Here is a 19,631-nt window from a genome sequence, read left to right as displayed (position 1 = left end):
AAGATGTGCCACCGCCATCAGCTTCCAAGTATGGTGGCCAGCTATGACACACATATCACTTTCACTAATTGGCCTCGTTAGCGCAGCAGGTAGCGCGTCAGTCTCATAATCTGAAGGTCGTGAGTTCGATCCTCACACGGGGCACTACTCTCTAACCATTTTGTGAGCCTTGGGGTCCTTAATCTATGAAAAACACTACTCTTCATCCCTTAGGTCTTGTAGGAAACCATATGGATGGAACATTGACCGGAAGATCAAGCTTTCAGTGCTCTTTTGCCTTCCACCATATTCCACCCAGCTAAAATCTTTAGCTCTGCATCCAACAGACCTTGCAAGATACAATGTCTACTCATCCTGGAACAACAGAGGCATTTTTCATCTATGTGACATGCTTCCCTTAGTTTCATCACACAGAAAGAACAAAGCACCGAGGAATTCAAAAGGGCTTTTTCAAAGGTGTGGAAAAAAAAGATGATGTCTCTGTCAGAGAATGGTTTTCAGAAGATTGGCACATAGATATTTGCCAATGCAAATGTGCAGAAGAGCGAGAACGGCCGAGAAACTTCATGTGCTAGTACGCATGTGCGTACGCCAAAGCGCACACAATGCGTGACAATTTCTGGTGCCCAGTGGCCTATTTAAAGCTAGCAGCATAAGCCATTCGTTGCTGGATGATCTTCAGCTTCCCCTGTGAGTTCCTGTGATCCTGATATTATTCATGTGTGAAAATTCATGTGCCAGTGCGCATATACGTACGCCAAAGCGCGTGCATGAGCCATTAGTTGCTGGATGAACTTCAGCTTGCCCTGTGAGTTCCTGTGTTCCTGATAGTATTTCATTTCCTGTCCTGACCCGGCTTGACCTGTCTTGTCTGCATCCCTGGCTTTGACCCTTGGTACTTTGACAACAAGGGAATGATTGGAGGTTACAATGGAAAAACAGCTTTGAGGTTTCAGCACTAGGAGTGTGCGGGTCGTTAAAAGGACTTGCGTTTCCCATACCGGGAGTGGAACCCGGGCCGCCTGGGTGAAAACCAGGAATCCTAACCGCTAGACCATATGGGAAAACTAGCTGCCTTGTTTTGAGAAAAATAGAGAAAACCAAAGGGAAAAAAAGATGTGCCACCGCCATCAGCTTCCAAGTATGGTGGCCAGCTATGACACACATATCACTTTCACTAATTGGCCTCGCTAGCGCAGCAGGTAGCGCGTCAGTCTCATAATCTGAAGGTCATGAGTTCGATCCTCACACGGGGCACTACTCTCTAACCATTTTGTGAGCCTTGGGGTCCTTAATCTATGAAAAACACTACTCTTCATCCCTTAGGTCTTGTAGGAAACCATATGGATGGAAAATTGACCGGAAAATCAAGCTTTCAGTGCTCTTTTGCCTTCCACCATATTCCACCCAGCTAAAATCTTTAGCTCTGCATCCAACAGACCTTGCAAGATACAATGTCTACTCATCCTGGAACAACAGAGGCATTTTCCATCTATGTGACATGCTTCCCTTAGTTTCATCACACAGAAAGAACAAAGCACCGAGGAATTCAAAAGGGCTTTTTCAAAGGTGTGGAAAAAAAAGATGATGTCTCTGTCAGAGAATGGTTTGCAGAAGATTGGCACATAGATATTTGCCAATGCAAATGTGCAGAAGAGCGAGAACGGCCGAGAAACTTCATGTGCTAGTACGCATGTGCGTACGCCAAAGCGCACACAATGCGTGACAATTTCTGGTGCCCAGTGGCCTATTTAAAGCTAGCAGCATAAGCCATTAGTTGCTGGATGATCTTCAGCTTCCCCTGTGAGTTCCTGTGATCCTGATATTATTCATGTGTGAAAATTCATGTGCCAGTGCGCATATACGTACGCCAAAGCGCGTGCATGAGCCATTAGTTGCTGGATGAACTTCAGCTTGCCCTGTGAGTTCCTCTGTTCCTGATAGTATTTCATTTCCTGTCCTGACCCGGCTTGACCTGTCTTGTCTGCATCCCTGGCTTTGACCCTTGGTACTTTGACAACAAGGGAATGATTGGAGGTTACAATGGAAAAACAGCTTTGAGGTTTCAGCACTAGGAGTGTGCGGGTCGTTAAAAGGACTTGCATTTCCCATACCGGGAGTGGAACCCGGGCCGCCTGGGTGAAACCCAGGAAACCTAACCGCTAGACCATATGGGAAAACTAGATGCCTTGTTTTGAGAAAAATAGAGAAAACCAAAGGGAAAAAAAGATGTGCCACCGCCATCAGCTTCCAAGTATGGTGGCCAGCTATGACACACATATCACTTTCACTAATTGGCATCGTTAGCGCAGCAGGTAGCGTGTCAGTCTCATAATCTGAAGGTCGTGAGTTAGATCCTCACACGGGGCACTACTCTCTAACCATTTTGTGAGCCTTGGGGTCCTTAATCTATGAAAAACACTACTCTTCATCCCTTAGGTCTTGTAGGAAACCATATGGATGGAAAATTGACCGGAAGATCAAGCTTTCAGTGCTCTTTTGCCTTCCACCATATTCCACCCAGCTAAAATCTTTAGCTCTGCATCCAACAGACCTTGCAAGATACAATGTCTACTCATCCTGGAACAACAGAGGCATTTTCCATCTATGTGACATGCTTCCCTTAGTTTCATCACACAGAAAGAACAAAGCACCGAGGAATTCAAAAGGGCTTTTTCAAAGGTGTGGAAAAAAAAGATGATGTCTCTGTCAGAGAATGGTTTGCAGAAGATTGGCACATAGATATTTGCCAATGCAAATGTGCATAAGAGCGAGAACGGCCGAGAAACTTCATGTGCTAGTACGCATGTGCGTACGCCAAAGCGCACACAATGCGTGACAATTTCTGGTGCCCAGTGGCCTATTTAAAGCTAGCAGCATAAGCCATTAGTTGCTGGATGATCTTCAGCTTCCCCTGTGAGTTCCTGTGATCCTGATATTATTCATGTGTGAAAATTCATGTGCCAGTGCGCATATACGTACGCCAAAGCGCGTGCATGAGCCATTAGTTGCTGGATGAACTTCAGCTTGCCCTGTGAGTTCCTGTGTTCCTGATAGTATTTGATTTCCTGTCCTGACCCGGCTTGACCTGTCTTGTCTGCATCCCTGGCTTTGACCCTTGGTACTTTGACAACAAGGGAATGATTGGAGGTTACAATGGAAAAACAGCTTTGAGGTTTCAGCACTAGGAGTGTGCGGGTCGTTAAAAGGACTTGCATTTCCCATACCGGGAGTCGAACCCGGGCCGCCTGGGTGAAAACCAGGAATCCTAACCGCTAGACCATATGGGAAAACTAGCTGCCTTGTTTTGAGAAAAATAGAGAAAACCAAAGGGAAAAAAAGATGTGCCACCGCCATCAGCTTCCAAGTATGGTGGCCAGCTATGACACACATATCACTTTCACTAATTGACCTCGTTAGCGCAGCAGGTAGCGCGTCAGTCTCATAATCTGAAGGTCGTGAGTTCGATCCTCACACGGGGCACTACTCTCTAACCATTTTGTGAGCCTTGGGGTCCTTAATCTATGAAAAACACTACTCTTCATCCCTTAGGTCTTGTAGGAAACCATATGGATGGAAAATTGACCGGAAGATCAAGCTTTCAGTGCTCTTTTGCCTTCCACCATATTCCACCCAGCTAAAATCTTTAGCTCTGCATCCAACAGACCTTGCAAGATACAATGTCTACTCATCCTGGAACAACAGAGGCATTTTCCATCTATGTGACATGCTTCCCTTAGTTTCATCACACAGAAAGAACAAAGCACCGAGGAATTCAAAAGGGCTTTTTCAAAGGTGTGGAAAAAAAAGATGATGTCTCTGTCAGAGAATGGTTTGCAGAAGATTGGCACATAGATATTTGCCAATGCAAATGTGCATAAGAGCGAGAACGGCCGAGAAACTTCATGTGCTAGTACGCATGTGCGTACGCCAAAGCGCACACAATGCGTGACAATTTCTGGTGCCCAGTGGCCTATTTAAAGCTAGCAGCATAAGCCATTAGTTGCTGGATGATCTTCAGCTTCCCCTGTGAGTTCCTGTGATCCTGATATTATTCATGTGTGAAAATTCATGTGCCAGTGCGCATATACGTACGCCAAAGCGCGTGCATGAGCCATTAGTTGCTGGATGAACTTCAGCTTGCCCTGTGAGTTCCTGTGTTCCTGATAGTATTTCATTTCCTGTCCTGACCCGGCTTGACCTGTCTTGTCTGCATCCCTGGCTTTGACCCTTGGTACTTTGACAACAAGGGAATGATTGGAGGTTACAATGGAAAAACAGCTTTGAGGTTTCAACACTAGGAGTGTGCGGGTCGTTAAAAGGACTTGCATTTCCCATACCGGGAGTCGAACCCGGGCCGCCTGGGTGAAAACCAGGAATCCTAACCGCTAGACCATATGGGAAAACTAGCTGCCTTGTTTTGAGAAAAATAGAGAAAACCAAAGGGAAAAAAAGATGTGCCACCGCCATCAGCTTCCAAGTATGGTGGCCAGCTATGACACACATATCACTTTCACTAATTGGCCTCGTTAGCGCAGCAGGTAGCGCGTCAGACTCATAATCTGAAGGTCATGAGTTCGATCCTCACACGGGGCACTACTCTCTAACCATTTTGTGAGCCTTGGGGTCCTTAATCCATGAAAAACACTACTCTTCATCCCTTAGGTCTTGTAGGAAACCATATGGATGGAAAATTGACTGGAAGATCAAGCTTTCAGTGCTCTTTTGCCTTCCACCATATTCCACCCAGCTAAAATCTTTAGCTCTGCATCCAACAGACCTTGCAAGATACAATGTCTACTCATCCTGGAACAACAGAGGCATTTTCCATCTATGTGACATGCTTCCCTTAGTTTCATCACACAGAAAGAACAAAGCACCGAGGAATTCAAAAGGGCTTTTTCAAAGGTGTGGAAAAAAAAGATGATGTCTCTGTCAGAGAATGGTTTGCAGAAGATTGGCACATAGATATTTGCCAATGCAAATGTGCAGAAGAGCGAGAACGGCCGAGAAACTTCATGTGCTAGTACGCATGTGCGTACGCCAAAGCGCACACAATGTGTGACAATTTCTGGTGCCCAGTGGCCTATTTAAAGCTAGCAGCATAAGCCATTAGTTGCTGGATGATCTTCAGCTTCCCCTGTGAGTTCCTGTGATCCTGATATTATTCATGTGTGAAAATTCATGTGCCAGTGCGCATATACGTACGCCAAAGCGCGTGCATGAGCCATTAGTTGCTGGATGAACTTCAGCTTGCCCTGTGAGTTCCTGTGTTCCTGATAGTATTTCATTTCCTGTCCTGACCCGGCTTGACCTGTCTTGTCTGCATCCCTGGCTTTGACCCTTGGTACTTTGACAACAAGGGAATGATTGGAGGTTACAATGGAAAAACAGCTTTGAGGTTTCAGCACTAGGAGTGTGCGGGTCGTTAAAAGGACTTGCATTTCCCATACCGGGAGTGGAACCCGGGCCGCCTGGGTGAAAACCAGGAATCCTAACCGCTAGACCATATGGGAAAACTAGCTGCCTTGTTTTGAGAAAAATAGAGAAAACCAAAGGGAAAAAAAGATGTGCCACCGCCATCAGCTTCCAAGTATGGTGGCCAGCTATGACACACATATCACTTTCACTAATTGGCCTCGTTAGCGCAGCAGGTAGCGCGTCAGTCTCATAATCTGAAGGTCGTGAGTTCGATCCTCACACGGGGCACTACTCTCTAACCATTTTGTGAGCCTTGGGGTCCTTAATCTATGAAAAACACTACTCTTCATCCCTTAGGTCTTGTAGGAAACCATATGGATGGAAAATTGACCGGAAAATCAAGCTTTCAGTGCTCTTTTGCCTTCCACCATATTCCACCCAGCTAAAATCTTTAGCTCTGCATCCAACAGACCTTGCAAGATACAATGTCTACTCATCCTGGAACAACAGAGGCATTTTCCATCTATGTGACATGCTTCCCTTAGTTTCATCACACAGAAAGAACAAAGCACCGAGGAATTCAAAAGGGCTTTTTCAAAGGTGTGGAAAAAAAAGATGATGTCTCTGTCAGAGAATGGTTTGCAGAAGATTGGCACATAGATATTTGCCAATGCAAATGTGCAGAAGAGCGAGAACGGCCGAGAAACTTCATGTGCTAGTACGCATGTGCGTACGCCAAAGCGCACACAATGCGTGACAATTTCTGGTGCCCAGTGGCCTATTTAAAGCTAGCAGCATAAGCCATTAGTTGCTGGATGATCTTCAGCTTCCCCTGTGAGTTCCTGTGATCCTGATATTATTCATGTGTGAAAATTCATGTGCCAGTGCGCATATACGTACGCCAAAGCGCGTGCATGAGCCATTAGTTGCTGGATGAACTTCAGCTTGCCCTGTGAGTTCCTCTGTTCCTGATAGTATTTCATTTCCTGTCCTGACCCGGCTTGACCTGTCTTGTCTGCATCCCTGGCTTTGACCCTTGGTACTTTGACAACAAGGGAATGATTGGAGGTTACAATGGAAAAACAGCTTTGAGGTTTCAGCACTAGGAGTGTGCGGGTCGTTAAAAGGACTTGCATTTCCCATACCGGGAGTGGAACCCGGGCCGCCTGGGTGAAACCCAGGAAACCTAACCGCTAGACCATATGGGAAAACTAGATGCCTTGTTTTGAGAAAAATAGAGAAAACCAAAGGGAAAAAAAGATGTGCCACCGCCATCAGCTTCCAAGTATGGTGGCCAGCTATGACACACATATCACTTTCACTAATTGACCTCGTTAGCGCAGCAGGTAGCGCGTCAGTCTCATAATCTGAAGGTCGTGAGTTCGATCCTCACACGGGGCACTACTCTCTAACCATTTTGTGAGCCTTGGGGTCCTTAATCTATGAAAAACACTACTCTTCATCCCTTAGGTCTTGTAGGAAACCATATGGATGGAAAATTGACCGGAAGATCAAGCTTTCAGTGCTCTTTTGCCTTCCACCATATTCCACCCAGCTAAAATCTTTAGCTCTGCATCCAACAGACCTTGCAAGATACAATGTCTACTCATCCTGGAACAACAGAGGCATTTTCCATCTATGTGACATGCTTCCCTTAGTTTCATCACACAGAAAGAACAAAGCACCGAGGAATTCAAAAGGGCTTTTTCAAAGGTGTAGAAAAAAAAGATGATGTCTCTGTCAGAGAATGGTTTGCAGAAGATTGGCACATAGATATTTGCCAATGCAAATGTGCATAAGAGCGAGAACGGCCGAGAAACTTCATGTGCTAGTACGCATGTGCGTACGCCAAAGCGCACACAATGCGTGACAATTTCTGGTGCCCAGTGGCCTATTTAAAGCTAGCAGCATAAGCCATTAGTTGCTGGATGATCTTCAGCTTCCCCTGTGAGTTCCTGTGATCCTGATATTATTCATGTGTGAAAATTCATGTGCCAGTGCGCATATACGTACGCCAAAGCGCGTGCATGAGCCATTAGTTGCTGGATGAACTTCAGCTTGCCCTGTGAGTTCCTGTGTTCCTGATAGTATTTCATTTCCTGTCCTGACCCGGCTTGACCTGTCTTGTCTGCATCCCTGGCTTTGACCCTTGGTACTTTGACAACAAGGGAATGATTGGAGGTTACAATGGAAAAACAGCTTTGAGGTTTCAGCACTAGGAGTGTGCGGGTCGTTAAAAGGACTTGCATTTCCCATACCGGGAGTGGAACCCGGGCCGCCTGGGTGAAAACCAGGAATCCTAACCGCTAGACCATATGGGAAAACTAGCTGCCTTGTTTTGAGAAAAATAGAGAAAACCAAAGGGAAAAAAAGATGTGCCACCGCCATCAGCTTCCAAGTATGGTGGCCAGCTATGACACACATATCACTTTCACTAATTGGCCTCGTTAGCGCAGCAGGTAGCGCGTCAGTCTCATAATCTGAAGGTCGTGAGTTCGATCCTCACACGGGGCACTACTCTCTAACTGTTTTGTGAGCCTTGGGGTCCTTAATCTATGAAAAACACTACTCTTCATCCCTTAGGTCTTGTAGGAAACCATATGGATGGAAAATTGACCGGAAGATCAAGCTTTCAGTGCTCTTTTGCCTTCCACCATATTCCACCCAGCTAAAATCTTTAGCTCTGCATCCAACAGACCTTGCAAGATACAATGTCTACTCATCCTGGAACAACAGAGGCATTTTCCATCTATGTGACATGCTTCCCTTAGTTTCATCACACAGAAAGAACAAAGCACCGAGGAATTCAAAAGGGCTTTTTCAAAGGTGTGGAAAAAAAAGATGATGTCTCTGTCAGAGAATGGTTTGCAGAAGATTGGCACATAGATATTTGCCAATGCAAATGTGCAGAAGAGCGAGAACGGCCGAGAAACTTCATGTGCTAGTACGCATGTGCGTACGCCAAAGCGCACACAATGCGTGACAATTTCTGGTGCCCAGTGGCCTATTTAAAGCTAGCAGCATAAGCCATTAGTTGCTGGATGATCTTCAGCTTCCCCTGTGAGTTCCTGTGATCCTGATATTATTCATGTGTGAAAATTCATGTGCCAATGCGCATATACGTACGCCAAAGCGCGTGCATGAGCCATTAGTTGCTGGATGAACTTCAGCTTGCCCTGTGAGTTCCTGTGTTCCTGATAGTATTTCATTTCCTGTCCTGACCCGGCTTGACCTGTCTTGTCTGCATCCCTGGCTTTGACCCTTGGTACTTTGACAACAAGGGAATGATTGGAGGTTACAATGGAAAAACAGCTTTGAGGTTTCAACACTAGGAGTGTGCGGGTCGTTAAAAGGACTTGCATTTCCCATACCGGGAGTCGAACCCGGGCCGCCTGGGTGAAAACCAGGAATCCTAACCGCTAGACCATATGGGAAAACTAGCTGCCTTGTTTTGAGAAAAATAGAGAAAACCAAAGGGAAAAAAAGATGTGCCACCGCCATCAGCTTCCAAGTATGGTGGCCAGCTATGACACACATATCATTTTCACTAATTGGCCTCGTTAGCGCAGCAGGTAGCGCGTCAGACTCATAATCTGAAGGTCGTGAGTTCGATCCTCACACGGGGCACTACTCTCTAACCATTTTGTGAGCCTTGGGGTCCTTAATCTATGAAAAACACTACTCTTCATCCCTTAGGTCTTGTAGGAAACCATATGGATGGAAAATTGACCGGAAGATCAAGCTTTCAGTGCTCTTTTGCCTTCCACCATATTCCACCCAGCTAAAATCTTTAGCTCTGCATCCAACAGACCTTGCAAGATACAATGTCTACTCATCCTGGAACAACAGAGGCATTTTCCATCTATGTGACATGCTTCCCTTAGTTTCATCACACAGAAAGAACAAAGCACCGAGGAATTCAAAAGGGCTTTTTCAAAGGTGTGGAAAAAAAAGATGATGTCTCTGTCAGAGAATGGTTTGCAGAAGATTGGCACATAGATATTTGCCAATGCAAATGTGCAGAAGAGCGAGAACGGCCGAGAAACTTCATGTGCTAGTACGCATGTGCGTACGCCAAAGCGCACACAATGTGTGACAATTTCTGGTGCCCAGTGGCCTATTTAAAGCTAGCAGCATAAGCCATTAGTTGCTGGATGATCTTCAGCTTCCCCTGTGAGTTCCTGTGATCCTGATATTATTCATGTGTGAAAATTCATGTGCCAGTGCGCATATACGTACGCCAAAGCGCGTGCATGAGCCATTAGTTGCTGGATGAACTTCAGCTTGCCCTGTGAGTTCCTGTGTTCCTAATAGTATTTCATTTCCTGTCCTGACCCGGCTTGACCTGTCTTGTCTGCATCCCTGGCTTTGACCCTTGGTACTTTGACAACAAGGGAATGATTGGAGGTTACAATGGAAAAACAGCTTTGAGGTTTCAGCACTAGGAGTGTGCGGGTCGTTAAAAGGACTTGCATTTCCCATACCGGGAGTGGAACCCGGGCCGCCTGGGTGAAAACCAGGAATCCTAACCGCTAGACCATATGGGAAAACTAGCTGCCTTGTTTTGAGAAAAATAGAGAAAACCAAAGGGAAAAAAAGATGTGCCACCGCCATCAGCTTCCAAGTATGGTGGCCAGCTATGACACACATATCACTTTCACTAATTGGCCTCGTTAGCGCAGCAGGTAGCGCGTCAGTCTCATAATCTGAAGGTCGTGAGTTCGATCCTCACACGGGGCACTACTCTCTAACCATTTTGTGAGCCTTGGGGTCCTTAATCTATGAAAAACACTACTCTTCATCCCTTAGGTCTTGTAGGAAACCATATGGATGGAAAATTGACCGGAAAATCAAGCTTTCAGTGCTCTTTTGCCTTCCACCATATTCCACCCAGCTAAAATCTTTAGCTCTGCATCCAACAGACCTTGCAAGATACAATGTCTACTCATCCTGGAACAACAGAGGCATTTTCCATCTATGTGACATGCTTCCCTTAGTTTCATCACACAGAAAGAACAAAGCACCGAGGAATTCAAAAGGGCTTTTTCAAAGGTGTGGAAAAAAAAGATGATGTCTCTGTCAGAGAATGGTTTGCAGAAGATTGGCACATAGATATTTGCCAATGCAAATGTGCAGAAGAGCGAGAACGGCCGAGAAACTTCATGTGCTAGTACGCATGTGCGTACGCCAAAGCGCACACAATGCGTGACAATTTCTGGTGCCCAGTGGCCTATTTAAAGCTAGCAGCATAAGCCATTAGTTGCTGGATGATCTTCAGCTTCCCCTGTGAGTTCCTGTGATCCTGATATTATTCATGTGTGAAAATTCATGTGCCAGTGCGCATATACGTACGCCAAAGCGCGTGCATGAGCCATTAGTTGCTGGATGAACTTCAGCTTGCCCTGTGAGTTCCTCTGTTCCTGATAGTATTTCATTTCCTGTCCTGACCCGGCTTGACCTGTCTTGTCTGCATCCCTGGCTTTGACCCTTGGTACTTTGACAACAAGGGAATGATTGGAGGTTACAATGGAAAAACAGCTTTGAGGTTTCAGCACTAGGAGTGTGCGGGTCGTTAAAAGGACTTGCATTTCCCATACCGGGAGTGGAACCCGGGCCGCCTGGGTGAAACCCAGGAAACCTAACCGCTAGACCATATGGAAAAACTAGATGCCTTGTTTTGAGAAAAATAGAGAAAACCAAAGGGAAAAAAAGATGTGCCACCGCCATCAGCTTCCAAGTATGGTGGCCAGCTATGACACACATATCACTTTCACTAATTGACCTCGTTAGCGCAGCAGGTAGCGCGTCAGTCTCATAATCTGAAGGTCGTGAGTTCGATCCTCACACGGGGCACTACTCTCTAACCATTTTGTGAGCCTTGGGGTCCTTAATCTATGAAAAACACTACTCTTCATCCCTTAGGTCTTGTAGGAAACCATATGGATGGAAAATTGACCGGAAGATCAAGCTTTCAGTGCTCTTTTGCCTTCCACCATATTCCACCCAGCTAAAATCTTTAGCTCTGCATCCAACAGACCTTGCAAGATACAATGTCTACTCATCCTGGAACAACAGAGGCATTTTCCATCTATGTGACATGCTTCCCTTAGTTTCATCACACAGAAAGAACAAAGCACCGAGGAATTCAAAAGGGCTTTTTCAAAGGTGTGGAAAAAAAAGATGATGTCTCTGTCAGAGAATGGTTTGCAGAAGATTGGCACATAGATATTTGCCAATGCAAATGTGCAGAAGAGCGAGAACGGCCGAGAAACTTCATGTGCTAGTACGCATGTGCGTACGCCAAAGCGCACACAATGCGTGACAATTTCTGGTGCCCAGTGGCCTATTTAAAGCTAGCAGCATAAGCCATTAGTTGCTGGATGATCTTCAGCTTCCCCTGTGAGTTCCTGTGATCCTGATATTATTCATGTGTGAAAATTCATGTGCCAGTGCGCATATACGTACGCCAAAGCGCGTGCATGAGCCATTAGTTGCTGGATGAACTTCAGCTTGCCCTGTGAGTTCCTGTGTTCCTGATAGTATTTCATTTCCTGTCCTGACCCGGCTTGACCTGTCTTGTCTGCATCCCTGGCTTTGACCCTTGGTACTTTGACAACAAGGGAATGATTGGAGGTTACAATGGAAAAACAGCTTTGAGGTTTCAGCACTAGGAGTGTGCGGGTCGTTAAAAGGACTTGCATTTCCCATACCGGGAGTGGAACCCGGGCCGCCTGGGTGAAAACCAGGAATCCTAACCGCTAGACCATATGGGAAAACTAGCTGCCTTGTTTTGAGAAAAATAGAGAAAACCAAAGGGAAAAAAAGATGTGCCACCGCCATCAGCTTCCAAGTATGGTGGCCAGCTATGACACACATATCACTTTCACTAATTGGCCTCGTTAGCGCAGCAGGTAGCGCGTCAGTCTCATAATCTGAAGGTCGTGAGTTCGATCCTCACACGGGGCACTACTCTCTAACCATTTTGTGGGCCTTGGGGTCCTTAATCTATGAAAAACACTACTCTTCATCCCTTAGGTCTTGTAGGAAACCATATGGATGGAAAATTGACCGGAAGATCAAGCTTTCAGTGCTCTTTTGCCTTCCACCATATTCCACCCAGCTAAAATCTTTAGCTCTGCATCCAACAGACCTTGCAAGATACAATGTCTACTCATCCTGGAACAACAGAGGCATTTTCCATCTATGTGACATGCTTCCCTTAGTTTCATCACACAGAAAGAACAAAGCACCGAGGAATTCAAAAGGGCTTTTTCAAAGGTGTGGAAAAAAAAGATGATGTCTCTGTCAGAGAATGGTTTGCAGAAGATTGGCACATAGATATTTGCCAATGCAAATGTGCAGAAGAGCGAGAACGGCCGAGAAACTTCATGTGCTAGTACGCATGTGCGTACGCCAAAGCGCACACAATGTGTGACAATTTCTGGTGCCCAGTGGCCTATTTAAAGCTAGCAGCATAAGCCATTAGTTGCTGGATGATCTTCAGCTTCCCCTGTGAGTTCCTGTGATCCTGATATTATTCATGTGTGAAAATTCATGTGCCAGTGCGCATATACGTACGCCAAAGCGCGTGCATGAGCCATTAGTTGCTGGATGAACTTCAGCTTGCCCTGTGAGTTCCTGTGTTCCTAATAGTATTTCATTTCCTGTCCTGACCCGGCTTGACCTGTCTTGTCTGCATCCCTGGCTTTGACCCTTGGTACTTTGACAACAAGGGAATGATTGGAGGTTACAATGGAAAAACAGCTTTGAGGTTTCAGCACTAGGAGTGTGCGGGTCGTTAAAAGGACTTGCATTTCCCATACCGGGAGTGGAACCCGGGCCGCCTGGGTGAAAACCAGGAATCCTAACCGCTAGACCATATGGGAAAACTAGCTGCCTTGTTTTGAGAAAAATAGAGAAAACCAAAGGGAAAAAAAGATGTGCCACCGCCATCAGCTTCCAAGTATGGTGGCCAGCTATGACACACATATCACTTTCACTAATTGGCCTCGTTAGCGCAGCAGGTAGCGCGTCAGTCTCATAATCTGAAGGTCGTGAGTTCGATCCTCACACGGGGCACTACTCTCTAACCATTTTGTGAGCCTTGGGGTCCTTAATCTATGAAAAACACTACTCTTCATCCCTTAGGTCTTGTAGGAAACCATATGGATGGAAAATTGACCGGAAAATCAAGCTTTCAGTGCTCTTTTGCCTTCCACCATATTCCACCCAGCTAAAATCTTTAGCTCTGCATCCAACAGACCTTGCAAGATACAATGTCTACTCATCCTGGAACAACAGAGGCATTTTCCATCTATGTGACATGCTTCCCTTAGTTTCATCACACAGAAAGAACAAAGCACCGAGGAATTCAAAAGGGCTTTTTCAAAGGTGTGGAAAAAAAAGATGATGTCTCTGTCAGAGAATGGTTTGCAGAAGATTGGCACATAGATATTTGCCAATGCAAATGTGCAGAAGAGCGAGAACGGCCGAGAAACTTCATGTGCTAGTACGCATGTGCGTACGCCAAAGCGCACACAATGCGTGACAATTTCTGGTGCCCAGTGGCCTATTTAAAGCTAGCAGCATAAGCCATTAGTTGCTGGATGATCTTCAGCTTCCCCTGTGAGTTCCTGTGATCCTGATATTATTCATGTGTGAAAATTCATGTGCCAGTGCGCATATACGTACGCCAAAGCGCGTGCATGAGCCATTAGTTGCTGGATGAACTTCAGCTTGCCCTGTGAGTTCCTCTGTTCCTGATAGTATTTCATTTCCTGTCCTGACCCGGCTTGACCTGTCTTGTCTGCATCCCTGGCTTTGACCCTTGGTACTTTGACAACAAGGGAATGATTGGAGGTTACAATGGAAAAACAGCTTTGAGGTTTCAGCACTAGGAGTGTGCGGGTCGTTAAAAGGACTTGCATTTCCCATACCGGGAGTGGAACCCGGGCCGCCTGGGTGAAACCCAGGAAACCTAACCGCTAGACCATATGGAAAAACTAGATGCCTTGTTTTGAGAAAAATAGAGAAAACCAAAGGGAAAAAAAGATGTGCCACCGCCATCAGCTTCCAAGTATGGTGGCCAGCTATGACACACATATCACTTTCACTAATTGACCTCGTTAGCGCAGCAGGTAGCGCGTCAGTCTCATAATCTGAAGGTCGTGAGTTCGATCCTCACACGGGGCACTACTCTCTAACCATTTTGTGAGCCTTGGGGTCCTTAATCTATGAAAAACACTACTCTTCATCCCTTAGGTCTTGTAGGAAACCATATGGATGGAAAATTGACCGGAAGATCAAGCTTTCAGTGCTCTTTTGCCTTCCACCATATTCCACCCAGCTAAAATCTTTAGCTCTGCATCCAACAGACCTTGCAAGATACAATGTCTACTCATCCTGGAACAACAGAGGCATTTTCCATCTATGTGACATGCTTCCCTTAGTTTCATCACACAGAAAGAACAAAGCACCGAGGAATTCAAAAGGGCTTTTTCAAAGGTGTGGAAAAAAAAGATGATGTCTCTGTCAGAGAATGGTTTGCAGAAGATTGGCACATAGATATTTGCCAATGCAAATGTGCATAAGAGCGAGAACGGCCGAGAAACTTCATGTGCTAGTACGCATGTGCGTACGCCAAAGCGCACACAATGCGTGACAATTTCTGGTGCCCAGTGGCCTATTTAAAGCTAGCAGCATAAGCCATTAGTTGCTGGATGATCTTCAGCTTCCCCTGTGAGTTCCTGTGATCCTGATATTATTCATGTGTGAAAATTCATGTGCCAGTGCGCATATACGTACGCCAAAGCGCGTGCATGAGCCATTAGTTGCTGGATGAACTTCAGCTTGCCCTGTGAGTTCCTGTGTTCCTGATAGTATTTCATTTCCTGTCCTGACCCGGCTTGACCTGTCTTGTCTGCATCCCTGGCTTTGACCCTTGGTACTTTGACAACAAGGGAATGATTGGAGGTTACAATGGAAAAACAGCTTTGAGGTTTCAGCACTAGGAGTGTGCGGGTCGTTAAAAGGACTTGCATTTCCCATACCGGGAGTGGAACCCGGGCCGCCTGGGTGAAAACCAGGAATCCTAACCGCTAGACCATATGGGAAAACTAGCTGCCTTGTTTTGAGAAAAATAGAGAAAACCAAAGGGAAAAAAAGATGTGCCACCGCCATCAGCTTCCAAGTATGGTGGCCAGCTATGACACACATATCACTTTCACTAATTGGCCTCGTTAGCGCAGCAGGTAGCGCGTCAGTCTCATAATCTGAAGGTCGTGAGTTCGATCCTCACACGGGGCACTACTCTCTAACCATTTTGTGGGCCTTGGGGTCCTTAATCTATGAAAAACACTACTCTTCATCCCTTAGGTCTTGTAGGAAACCATATGGATGGAAAATTGACCGGAAGATCAAGCTTTCAGTGCTCTTTTGCCTTCCACCATATTCCACCCAGCTAAAATCTTTAGCTCTGCATCCAACAGACCTTGCAAGATACAATGTCTACTCATCCTGGAACAACAGAGGCATTTTCCATCTATGTGACATGCTTCCCTTAGTTTCATCACACAGAAAGAACAAAGCACCGAGGAATTCAAAAGGGCTTTTTCAAAGGTGTGGAAAAAAAAGATGATGTCTCTGTCAGAGAATGGTTTGCAGAAGATTGGCACATAGATATTTGCCAATGCAAATGTGCAGAAGAGCGAGAACGGCCGAGAAACTTCATGTGCTAGTACGCATGTGCGTACGCCAAAGCGCACACAATGCGTGACAATTTCTGGTGCCCAGTGGCCTATTTAAAGCTAGCAGCATAAGCCATTAGTTGCTGGATGATCTTCAGCTTCCCCTGTGAGTTCCTGTGATCCTGATATTATTCATGTGTGAAAATTCATGTGCCAGTGCGCATATACGTACGCCAAAGCGCGTGCATGAGCCATTAGTTGCTGGATGAACTTCAGCTTGCCCTGTGAGTTCCTGTGTTCCTGATAGTATTTCATTTCCTGTCCTGACCCGGCTTGACCTGTCTTGTCTGCATCCCTGGCTTTGACCCTTGGTACTTTGACAACAAGGGAATGATTGGAGGTTACAATGGAAAAACAGCTTTGAGGTTTCAACACTAGGAGTGTGCGGGTCGTTAAAAGGACTTGCATTTCCCATACCGGGAGTCGAACCCGGGCCGCCTGGGTGAAAACCAGGAATCCTAACCGCTAGACCATATGGGAAAACTAGCTGCCTTGTTTTGAGAAAAATAGAGAAAACCAAAGGGAAAAAAAGATGTGCCACCGCCATCAGCTTCCAAGTATGGTGGCCAGCTATGACACACATATCACTTTCACTAATTGGCCTCGTTAGCGCAGCAGGTAGCGCGTCAGACTCATAATCTGAAGGTCGTGAGTTCGATCCTCACACGGGGCACTACTCTCTAACCATTTTGTGAGCCTTGGGGTCCTTAATCTATGAAAAACACTACTCTTCATCCCTTAGGTCTTGTAGGAAACCATATGGATGGAAAATTGACCGGAAGATCAAGCTTTCAGTGCTCTTTTGCCTTCCACCATATTCCACCCAGCTAAAATCTTTAGCTCTGCATCCAACAGACCTTGCAAGATACAATGTCTACTCATCCTGGAACAACAGAGGCATTTTCCATCTATGTGACATGCTTCCCTTAGTTTCATCACACAGAAAGAACAAAGCACCGAGGAATTCAAAAGGGCTTTTTCAAAGGTGTGGAAAAAAAAGATGATGTCTCTGTCAGAGAATGGTTTGCAGAAGATTGGCACATAGATATTTGCCAATGCAAATGTGCAGAAGAGCGAGAACGGCCGAGAAACTTCATATGCTAGTACGCATGTGCGTACGCCAAAGCGCACACAATGTGTGACAATTTCTGGTGCCCAGTGGCCTATTTAAAGCTAGCAGCATAAGCCATTAGTTGCTGGATGATCTTCAGCTTCCCCTGTGAGTTCCTGTGATCCTGATATTATTCATGTGTGAAAATTCATGTGCCAGTGCGCATATACGTACGCCAAAGCGCGTGCATGAGCCATTAGTTGCTGGATGAACTTCAGCTTGCCCTGTGAGTTCCTGTGTTCCTAATAGTATTTCATTTCCTGTCCTGACCCGGCTTGACCTGTCTTGTCTGCATCCCTGGCTTTGACCCTTGGTACTTTGACAACAAGGGAATGATTGGAGGTTACAATGGAAAAACAGCTTTGAGGTTTCAGCACTAGGAGTGTGCGGGTCGTTAAAAGGACTTGCATTTCCCATACCGGGAGTGGAACCCGGGCCGCCTGGGTGAAAACCAGGAATCCTAACCGCTAGACCATATGGGAAAACTAGCTGCCTTGTTTTGAGAAAAATAGAGAAAACCAAAGGGAAAAAAAGATGTGCCACCGCCATCAGCTTCCAAGTATGGTGGCCAGCTATGACACACATATCACTTTCACTAATTGGCCTCGTTAGCGCAGCAGGTAGCGCGTCAGTCTCATAATCTGAAGGTCGTGAGTTCGATCCTCACACGGGGCACTACTCTCTAACCATTTTGTGAGCCTTGGGGTCCTTAATCTATGAAAATCACTACTCTTCATCCCTTAGGTCTTGTAGGAAACCATATGGATGGAAAATTGACCGGAAAATCAAGCTTTCAGTGCTCTTTTGCCTTCCACCATATTCCACCCAGCTAAAATCTTTAGCTCTGCATCCAACAGACCTTGCAAGATACAATGTCTACTCATCCTGGAACAACAGAGGCATTTTCCATCTATGTGACATGCTTCCCTTAGTTTCATCACACAGAAAGAACAAAGCACCGAGGAATTCAAAAGGGCTTTTTCAAAGGTGTGGAAAAAAAAGATGATGTCTCTGTCAGAGAATGGTTTGCAGAAGATTGGCACATAGATATTTGCCAATGCAAATGTGCAGAAGAGCGAGAACGGCCGAGAAACTTCATGTGCTAGTACGCATGTGCGTACGCCAAAGCGCACACAATGCGTGACAATTTCTGGTGCCCAGTGGCCTATTTAAAGCTAGCAGCATAAGCCATTAGTTGCTGGATGATCTTCAGCTTCCCCTGTGAGTTCCTGTGATCCTGATATTATTCATGTGTGAAAATTCATGTGCCAGTGCGCATATACGTACGCCAAAGCGCGTGCATGAGCCATTAGTTGCTGGATGAACTTCAGCTTGCCCTGTGAGTTCCTCTGTTCCTGATAGTATTTCATTTCCTGTCCTGACCCGGCTTGACCTGTCTTGTCTGCATCCCTGGCTTTGACCCTTGGTACTTTGACAACAAGGGAATGATTGGAGGTTACAATGGAAAAACAGCTTTGAGGTTTCAGCACTAGGAGTGTGCGGGTCGTTAAAAGGACTTGCATTTCCCATACCGGGAGTGGAACCCGGGCCGCCTGGGTGAAACCCAGGAAACCTAACCGCTAGACCATATGGGAAAACTCGATGCCTTGTTTTGAGAAAAATAGAGAAAACCAAAGGGAAAAAAAGATGTGCCACCGCCATCAGCTTCCAAGTATGGTGGCCAGCTATGACACACATATCACTTTCACTAATTGGCATCGTTAGCGCAGCAGGTAGCGTGTCAGTCTCATAATCTGAAGGTCGTGAGTTAGATCCTCACACGGGGCACTACTCTCTAACCATTTTGTGAGCCTTGGGGTCCTTAATCTATGAAAAACACTACTCTTCATCCCTTAGGTCTTGTAGGAAACCATATGGATGGAACATTGACCGGAAGATCAAGCTTTCAGTGCTCTTTTGCCTTCCACCATATTCCACCCAGCTAAAATCTTTAGCTCTGCATCCAACAGACCTTGCAAGATACAATGTCTACTCATCCTGGAACAACAGAGGCATTTTCCATCTATGTGACATGCTTCCCTTAGTTTCATCACACAGAAAGAACAAAGCACCGAGGAATTCAAAAGGGCTTTTTCAAAGGTGTGGAAAAAAAAGATGATGTCTCTGTCAGAGAATGGTTTGCAGAAGATTGGCACATAGATATTTGCCAATGCAAATGTGCATAAGAGCGAGAACGGCCGAGAAACTTCATGTGCTAGTACGCATGTGCGTACGCCAAAGCGCACACAATGCGTGACAATTTCTGGTGCCCAGTGGCCTATTTAAAGCTAGCAGCATAAGCCATTAGTTGCTGGATGATCTTCAGCTTCCCCTGTGAGTTCCTGTGATCCTGA

The 19,631-nt window shown here is 45.8% G+C and overlaps 14 non-coding genes across 14 annotated transcripts; 10 read left to right on the top strand and 4 right to left on the bottom strand.

Moving 5' to 3' along the window:
* The first annotated feature begins 71 nt into the window (after positions 1–71).
* Positions 72–144, top strand: TRNAM-CAU (transfer RNA methionine (anticodon CAU)). The gene has a single exon. It is a non-coding gene; the product is annotated as a tRNA-Met (tRNA).
* A 3,074-nt stretch (positions 145–3,218) lies between these two features.
* Positions 3,219–3,290, bottom strand: TRNAE-UUC (transfer RNA glutamic acid (anticodon UUC)). Its single transcript has one exon. It is a non-coding gene; the product is annotated as a tRNA-Glu (tRNA).
* A 1,041-nt stretch (positions 3,291–4,331) lies between these two features.
* Positions 4,332–4,403, bottom strand: TRNAE-UUC (transfer RNA glutamic acid (anticodon UUC)). Its single transcript has one exon. It is a non-coding gene; the product is annotated as a tRNA-Glu (tRNA).
* A 1,233-nt stretch (positions 4,404–5,636) lies between these two features.
* Positions 5,637–5,709, top strand: TRNAM-CAU (transfer RNA methionine (anticodon CAU)). Its single transcript has one exon. It is a non-coding gene; the product is annotated as a tRNA-Met (tRNA).
* A 2,153-nt stretch (positions 5,710–7,862) lies between these two features.
* Positions 7,863–7,935, top strand: TRNAM-CAU (transfer RNA methionine (anticodon CAU)). Its single transcript has one exon. It is a non-coding gene; the product is annotated as a tRNA-Met (tRNA).
* An 848-nt stretch (positions 7,936–8,783) lies between these two features.
* On the bottom strand, positions 8,784–8,855 carry TRNAE-UUC (transfer RNA glutamic acid (anticodon UUC)). Its single transcript has one exon. It is a non-coding gene; the product is annotated as a tRNA-Glu (tRNA).
* Positions 8,856–8,975: 120 nt separating this feature from the next.
* On the top strand, positions 8,976–9,048 carry TRNAM-CAU (transfer RNA methionine (anticodon CAU)). The gene has a single exon. It is a non-coding gene; the product is annotated as a tRNA-Met (tRNA).
* Positions 9,049–10,088: 1,040 nt separating this feature from the next.
* On the top strand, positions 10,089–10,161 carry TRNAM-CAU (transfer RNA methionine (anticodon CAU)). The gene has a single exon. It is a non-coding gene; the product is annotated as a tRNA-Met (tRNA).
* Positions 10,162–12,314: 2,153 nt separating this feature from the next.
* Positions 12,315–12,387, top strand: TRNAM-CAU (transfer RNA methionine (anticodon CAU)). The gene has a single exon. It is a non-coding gene; the product is annotated as a tRNA-Met (tRNA).
* Positions 12,388–13,427: 1,040 nt separating this feature from the next.
* On the top strand, positions 13,428–13,500 carry TRNAM-CAU (transfer RNA methionine (anticodon CAU)). The gene has a single exon. It is a non-coding gene; the product is annotated as a tRNA-Met (tRNA).
* A 2,153-nt stretch (positions 13,501–15,653) lies between these two features.
* On the top strand, positions 15,654–15,726 carry TRNAM-CAU (transfer RNA methionine (anticodon CAU)). Its single transcript has one exon. It is a non-coding gene; the product is annotated as a tRNA-Met (tRNA).
* An 848-nt stretch (positions 15,727–16,574) lies between these two features.
* TRNAE-UUC (transfer RNA glutamic acid (anticodon UUC)) lies at positions 16,575–16,646 on the bottom strand. The gene has a single exon. It is a non-coding gene; the product is annotated as a tRNA-Glu (tRNA).
* A 120-nt stretch (positions 16,647–16,766) lies between these two features.
* TRNAM-CAU (transfer RNA methionine (anticodon CAU)) lies at positions 16,767–16,839 on the top strand. Its single transcript has one exon. It is a non-coding gene; the product is annotated as a tRNA-Met (tRNA).
* Positions 16,840–17,879: 1,040 nt separating this feature from the next.
* On the top strand, positions 17,880–17,952 carry TRNAM-CAU (transfer RNA methionine (anticodon CAU)). The gene has a single exon. It is a non-coding gene; the product is annotated as a tRNA-Met (tRNA).
* Positions 17,953–19,631: the final 1,679 nt, after the last annotated feature.

Source organism: Lithobates pipiens, unplaced genomic scaffold, assembly GCF_037356315.1.
Source record: "Lithobates pipiens isolate NorthernLeopardFrog02 unplaced genomic scaffold, aLitPip1_a1.2 Scaffold_8, whole genome shotgun sequence".
Lineage (NCBI taxonomy): Eukaryota > Metazoa > Chordata > Amphibia > Anura > Ranidae > Lithobates > Lithobates pipiens.
This window is presented reverse-complemented; position numbering and strand designations above follow the sequence as displayed.